Consider the following 7,714-nt stretch of genomic DNA (forward strand, 5'->3'; position numbering starts at 1 on the left):
AGGACGATCTCAAGTGTTCCGGAAACTAGACGTAATCCTCCTTATTCTTTATGAAGACATCGGAGGTTGAATCGCATTTCAAGTCCTTCGTCCCACGCGATCAAAGTGAGGGTTTTGTCTGCACCAAACCATCTGTCCGAGCTGCTGCACACAGGCCAGGGTTCCTCCATGATCCCAGCTCCAAGTTGCTCCAAAAAGTCTCCAAATAACCTGAGAACACTTCAAAAATGCAGGACACTCTAGGACCTAATGCAAATCCTAGACAAAGCTAGAACCAAGGACAAACTCTAACAAAACTAGCTAAATGTATGCATGAGACTCAATCTTTAGACAAAAAATGCAATTCTAAATATGACAAATTATGAATATATCAGCTCTCCCACACTTGTGCTTTGCTTGTCCTCAAGCAAACAAGAAAAAATGAGAGAGAGAGGTTGAATGCATGGGAGTTCATATTTCTTTAAAGAGAGATCATCATTGAAAGAGTTCAAAGCTCATTGTTCAAGTTACCAATTCTGGACTGCAATGCAAACTGGTTTACTCATATAAATTAGCCATTCTTGTCACCAAATAAACCAAACTCAAGCACCAACCTTCACAAGCATTCCTAACCTCAACCTTTTGACATTCATTTAAAGTTTCAAGTGGATCATGTTCATGTAAATCAAGTGAATTCATTTGGCTTGAGATTAAAATGATCTCAATCAAGTAACTGGTACTCCATGCAAGGGGATCACTCAAAAATTAGTAGACTTTAGTAACATGCTAAGGCTAAAAAGCAATGGATGCATACAAAGATAGAACTACATCTACCCCACACCCAAAATGCTTTTCACACTCAACTTTAAACCTCTCAAGACTCTTTCTCTAGTCTACTCACCCCAAATGGCATTTTATCCTTGACATTCAAACAGTTCTGATCACTCTCTTCATTTCATCTCTTAGGGGAATGCTTTCTTTAACAACCACTTAGTGAGTTTCTTTTCTTTAACACACAAGCTCTTCTTTAATTCAGCCTCTTTTTGAATCTTTTCTCTTTTTTTTTTATGAGACTCTTTTCATTTCAACACATGAGCTTCACATTTCAGCACACACTCACTTTCTTTCATTCAAGCATTCATTCCCCTAACCAATCCTGTTCTTTCCACTTTCATCACTCAGATTTTTTTCTTTTCAGCTCACACACTCAAAATCAATGCTCTCACTTTCACCTAAACCTGGACTAGCCCTTGATGTTGGACTAGTATCTACATGCAGCACTATCTTTGTCGCTCTAAACCCAACAGATTTTACCAAGTCTACTAGAAACAAGGCCTCACAAATTATGCACACAAGAAGGGTGTTTAGGCTTCAAAGAAAGGTTTGGCTAAAGGCAGGGAACTGTCTCAAGATGAGAGATCAGCTATTTGAGCTAGCAAGAGTGATAAAAAGGGATAAGAAAGCTCAAATATGTATGTGGTGCCCATGAATTCACAATGATATGCACAAACATGATAATTAGATATCAAATTCAAGGGTTCTCACTTAAGCAAGGTTGAGGCTATTCACAACTTGATTCAGCTAGCACAGAAGTATTGAGACACCAGTTCAAAGCATGGTTCACACTTGATTTCATACCAGTTTTGCAATGCCTTAAGGGACCAAGCTTTTAAAATGATGCTCTCTTCAAGAAAAAATCTATCATTACTCCCATTTGCATATGACGCAAGCTATATGAAAATGCAAACTAGACTCAACCTAAAATGTGAATGCAACTACATGAGCATTTAGATGAATGCAAAATGAGACTCAAAGTGAAAAGGAAAATAAGAGCATAATAAACATGATTAGTAAACACAAAACTCCTTGTGCACCTCTCGGCATCAAGACCTCGGCTTCACTCTCTCACATACCGTGGTGCTCATCTAACGACACAAGAAGAGCGTTCAGTACCCGGTTTGTTCCGGGCTGACCCGCGACACTTACTCTTCACTATAAATAGATTTTAGGACCATAAACCTAATCATTCTGGATCTTATCATTATTTTCTACCTGTTTTAGCTTTAAGAACTTGCCTCTTTGTGAAACTTGATTATCTAATCCGATATCTCGTTTTCACGTCTGAATCTTGTTCTTGTTTACTTCTTTTATTCTCCAGCATCAAACTCCTTATCATGACTAGCTACATGTCTTGCAAAGGACTAAGTGAGCTCGTTATGATCAGTGAGTAGTCGTTTAAGCGGCTTTAGATAGGTAGATTAGGGTGCTTTCATGATACATTAGTGAGTTTAGGGGTCTAGTCTTGCATGTTTCATTCTTTAACCAACGAGATCTCTAAGCTGGATCCAAGCACATCACTTGAGGTTCAGATCTGAGACATATCTCGCATCAAAAGTGTTTGTAGAAATGTCTGAACCACTCGGTTAAAGGTTTAAGAGTCTTTCATCGCGAGAGTGATAGTTTGTTCTCTTAAATAACTTATTGAACTGGATCTTAAAGCTGACTGCTTCATGCTTCTCAAAAGGGATTTTGGTATGAAAGAGGATCAGTTTAGATGTTTAATACTTTCATGAGAAGATTAACATACTTTGAGTTCATGTGAAATGAAACCGCTTGATAAATCTGATTCATTAACTTGCTAGTCTAGCTTGGAAGCACCCGAGTCTTGTATCCTGTCTAAAGCTTCTGCCTTTATCATATATTATCATCATCCGATCATTCGCTTGTTTATTCACCATCACTTGCTTGTTAAGTAGTTTAGTAAAAACCTTTACATGTTCATCTTGACTTAAGATCGCAAGTAACATAGATTAGTGTCTCACACACAAGTTTGGATTGATAACCCCTTGTACTACAAGACAGGGGGTTGATAACATCTACAAAGAGCCTGAAAAACTCTTAGTTATCAATTGGCGCTGTTGCCAACTTGTGGGCGCATGAGTCTTTTATTTGTTCTTGAGATCAAGACTTTACTTTCTTTTGTTTTACTAACTCTTTTGCAAGTTCTGGCTTTGCTTTCAGGTGCATGAAAACCAGGTCTCGCAGCACAGAACCGCCTCTCCCTTACGACAATAACATCAACCGGATTAAAAGGCGAGCTCGCGAGAGAGAAAGGCACTTCGAACAACTTGGAATGGCAGAACAGCAAAGAATAGAGCAGCAGGCTCAAGATGCCGAGCACCAGGCTCATGCTAATCAAGCGCAGGCAGAAAAGAATGACCAACAAGCCTACATTAACCAACAACAGGCTCACATAAATGAAAGGCTTGCTCAGCAGAATCAACATCAAGCCAATAGAAATGAGCAACAAGCCCGTCATGTTCATCTGCCTCCGCCACCAGCTCAGAGACAACATCCTCTGGTCTTTGTTGGAGAAAATGACCGAGCTAACGCGCACACCACCTGTGCAAAACAACAACTTTGAAGTTAAAGCTTCTCTGCTCAATATGGTGCAGAACACCAAGTTTCATGGTCTACCCGAAGAGGACCCTCTTGAGCACCTTGATCAATTTGATCAATTTGCGACCTGGCAAAGATTAATGGCGTGTCAGAAGATAGCTTCAAGCTGCGCCTATTCCCGTTCAGCCTTGGTAACAAAGCTCACCAGTGGGAAAAGAACCTCCCAAGGGGTTCTATACAAACGTGGGAGCAGTGTAAACTGGCGTTCTTATCCAAGTTCTTCTCCACATCACGCACGGCCAAGCTAAGGAATCAGATCTCATGTTTCACGCAGCACAACAACGAGAGCTTTAGTGAAGCTTGAGAACAGTTCAGAAGTTATACCAACCAATGCCCACACCACGGCTTCTCGGAGGCATCCCTCGTGAGTACTCTTTACCAAGGTGCCCTCCCCAAGATCAGAAACCAACTCGTTACAGCCTCAAACGGAAATTTTCTTGGGAAAGAGATCAATGCGGCAAAGGAACTAGTGGATAACCTCGCCATGTCCAATGTCACGTATGGAGAAGATTTTGACAGGGCAAACCGTTAAGAGGGGTCTAGTGAAGAACAGCGCATGAAGAAAGATATAAGAGAGCTACAGAGCAAGGTTTACAAGGTTCTAATGGCTACACAAAAGCCAATACATTTTGTAGGCTAATTTGATGAGCAAGGGCCAAGTCTTGATAATGTCAATGAAGATGGTCTAACTCAAGAGGAGCTAAACTACATAGGAAATCAGCAAAGGTATCAGCGGTATAACAACTTCAGCAATAATCCAAATCTCTCTTACCAGAACCCAAATGTGGCTAATCCTCAAGACCAAGTGTGCCCTGCTCAACAACACCAACAAAGCTATGCTCCAAAAGCTCCATTTCAAAATAGCTTTCAGCCCAAGCAACAGTTCAGTGGGCAGCAGCAAAGTTATAGTAAGCAAAATCAACCAGCTCAAAACAACACCTTTAACAGCCAACCGCAGCAACATAAGTTTCCACCAGGGTTCAATCCGCAGCCGATGGGTAATCAGCACCAGAACCAGGGAACGGGTCAGATTCCGATGGGGCCTGACATCTGTGGGATTCTACAGCAGCTGTTACAGGGTCAGCAAAGGATTGAGAGTCAGCACGCTACAATGCAACAGGATATCAGAGAGCTTAAGCAGAATCAAGCTTCAACAACATCAAGAGGACCGGCTTTACCAGGTAAGCCAGAGCCTAACCCCAAGGAGTATGTGAACGCCATCACATTGCGGAGTGGAAAAGAATTACAAGCTCCAACATCTAAAACAAAGCTCATTGAGGCCAATGAGCAACTCGGAGGGGAGGCAGCCTCAGATGATGCGCAACAAGAAAAGATTTTGGAGAATGAACCGATCAAAGACAAAGGAAAAGAGGTGGAAAAGACACCTGAGCTTGAAAAGCCCTATGTCCCACCACCACCTTATCAGCCCAAGATACCATTCCCAGGGCGTTTCAATAAGAAAATCCTAGACAAATGATTGCGAGCAAAAGCGGGGTTTATTATTTTCGTTTTACTAAGCTTCAGGTTTTAAATTTATAACTCCTAAATGTCTGCAAGTGCACAGATGTGCGCTGTAGTACTTAGGGTATCGATCCACAGAGACTTAGTTGTTTCAGTACGAATTCACTGCAACGCTTAAATCAGATTAGAACTAAAAAGGTTTTGGTTTTGGTTTTGGGTTTTTGGTTGTCACTAAATCTAAACTAGAAAGCAAATAAAAAGCAATTGAAAGGAAAGCAAGTGCAAGCAAGTAAAAACCGAATAAACAAGAGCGAATAAAAGCAAGTAAATAGCGATTGTAAAGCAAGACTGCATCGAAGGTTGTAAGCAATTAAAAACAAACGTTGGGGCTCAAGGGTAATTCGCAGGGGTTCATGGACTAAGCTATGTCGATTTTAAACAAGTGATAAAGGTAATCAACTACGTATGTTCTAGAACTCGAGGCACATAAGTATGAATAGCCTACTTTCACAGCACTAAACAACTATCTCTCACAACCCTAAACAGTAGGTTTCCACTCTGATTCTGGAAGGGAGAAGATGCAATAACAGAACAAGACTAATCAACATTCACAACTCAACTACAGGTAGGTTTCCACTCCTATAGAAGAATTTCTCGTTTCACCCTAGTTCAGACAATCAATGAAAGCTTTCGCAACATATCATATCAGATTGGCTTCTAAGTGGCCAGCAAAGAATCACGCAGTAAGATTAAAGGCAAACAAAGAACATCTAGAAGATCATAAATCCTAAATCTATTGATTCATAAGAAAAGACACATGAAATTCCCTTTGAACAATCTCTTTAAACCCAACTGGGTAACTACTCAAACATATTGTAACAATGCATCATAAACGAAATTGAAAGTGCAGAAAGCTAAAGAAAAGAAGGAAGAAAAACGAAGAACAGAGTCGCAGATGGAGGCGCGATGATGCTCTCCTAGACGGCTCCTCCTTCAAAGGTGGCGTGATGTGATCCTCCCAAAGATCGGCACAAAGAGGCTTGAGAGAGAGATAAAATAGAAACAGAAGGTGCGGAATAGACTTCTGTTATAAGATATAAATCGATAAAGATGTTTCTAAGCAACGAATCGATCACAAAAGATAGATAAGAGAGGATAAAGATGTTGCACAAAGCAACGAGTCACTCTCTGAGATAGATGAGAAATGATAAAGATGTTGCACAAGACAACAAATCACTCTCAAAAGACAAAGAGAAATTTCTTCAAGTTTTGATAAGAGAACAGAGTTTTATTGATTAATTTTGATGATCCAATCCAGGATGATTATTCCTGAGATGTTACATGAATTTATATAGGAAATAAGATGTAGAAAACAAAGCAATTTCGTAACTTGGCAAAAGACTAGTCAAAACATTAACGTCAGAGTTGAATAACTCTTGATCTACTTTGAATCTTGACTAACTCTTGAACTTCTTCTTCACTTGATTTGTCTCTTGATATCTTTGGACGAATTCCTTGATGGGCTAAGAAAAATCTTCTCTCTGGGCTTTGTAGAAAGTCCTCCTGGATGCCAAACATAAGTTTGCAAACTTCCAAACCAATCAGGCCTAAAACACTTCAGGTATAGAACCAGAACGACCCATTTTGGGAAATAAAGAATATCTTTGTGATCCGATGTCCATTTTTCCTGATCTTGGGCTTGTTGGAACCAGAAGAGATCCATTAAAATTCTCCAAGTGGTTTCATGTCGAAATTGTTTCGGAGGTAGGCTCGGGAGATCGATCTTTGGCTCAGACGTGTAACCGGGCCTGAAGCAGATCCGCTGAATTGTAAAATTCATATCTTTCATGTCTGAAGACGTTTTGATGTGAATCAAATTCTCCCTGCTTCTGTGATGAATGAAGATTCCAGAAAAAAATGTTTCATATTTTGATTCCTTCTGGATTAGTCGGAATCTTCCATTGAACGTGCGTCTCTCCAAATCGAGTAAGCTCGAGTTTGTCTGATTGTAAAAGTGAATAACTACTTCATTTGAGCTCGGATTGGACTGAATATTCTTTGAGGCTGGCTCTAGATGAGGTGAGAATGTATCCCAAGTGGAATTTGGGCTGAAACAGTTTACCTTGGACTTCGTTTGTGTCGAACAATGCACAAGGGTCTTATCTGGTGCTTTCATGATCATATTATTCCCCTCCTCTTCAAAAAGTTTCGTCCTCGAAACTGCACAACCTTGGGTTGGGAATTGTTGACATGAGACTGGGGGACTATCCTTGATTATCATAGAATAGATGACTCCCTGTTGTTGACTCTGAGTTAGATTTGCACCGCTTTGTGGGAAGTCTCCTAACTTGCCTTTTGTTCCTTCAAAATCGAAACCCTGCTCTGTTTTTCTTGGCCTCTCTGAGAGTGCATCAGCTGAATCGAATGTTCCCCTTATACTGTGCTTCGTGGCTTCCTCCTTCTTTGATTCATGTTTCAGCTGATCTTTGTAGATCTCCTTTTGTTTCTGCTCCTCGGCTTTAGTTTGCTCACTTAGTGAACTTGTCACCAATAGATCGCCCTTAACCGGTAACTCCACATCTTTCTCCAAAGATGGAACTGAATCAGAAACAACATTTTCTTCCCTGAACTCTATCTTCCCATTGGCTAGAAGAACACATGTTTTCTTTCTGGTGCATTTATCGGCATAGTGCTCTTCCTCTATACACTTAAGACATCTCACAACAAAGGTTGGTGATGTGGAAGCCAAAACCTTGCTTTAGGGTTTTGAGTTTCTGTGAAAGGCTTAGTGAATACCTTTGTTGGCAATGGCATC

At 40.5% G+C, this 7,714-nt stretch overlaps 1 non-coding gene across 1 annotated transcript; it reads right to left on the bottom strand.

Annotated features, from left to right (window-relative positions):
* Nucleotides 1–3,679: 3,679 nt before the first annotated feature.
* On the bottom strand, nucleotides 3,680–3,786 carry LOC112084752. The gene has a single exon (XR_002898413.1). It is a non-coding gene; the product is annotated as a small nucleolar RNA R71 (small nucleolar RNA).
* Between the last annotated feature and the right edge of the window lie 3,928 nt (nucleotides 3,787–7,714).

Source organism: Eutrema salsugineum, unplaced genomic scaffold (genome assembly GCF_000478725.1).
Source record: "Eutrema salsugineum unplaced genomic scaffold, Eutsalg1_0 scaffold_4, whole genome shotgun sequence".
Taxonomy (NCBI): Eukaryota; Viridiplantae; Streptophyta; class Magnoliopsida; order Brassicales; family Brassicaceae; genus Eutrema; species Eutrema salsugineum.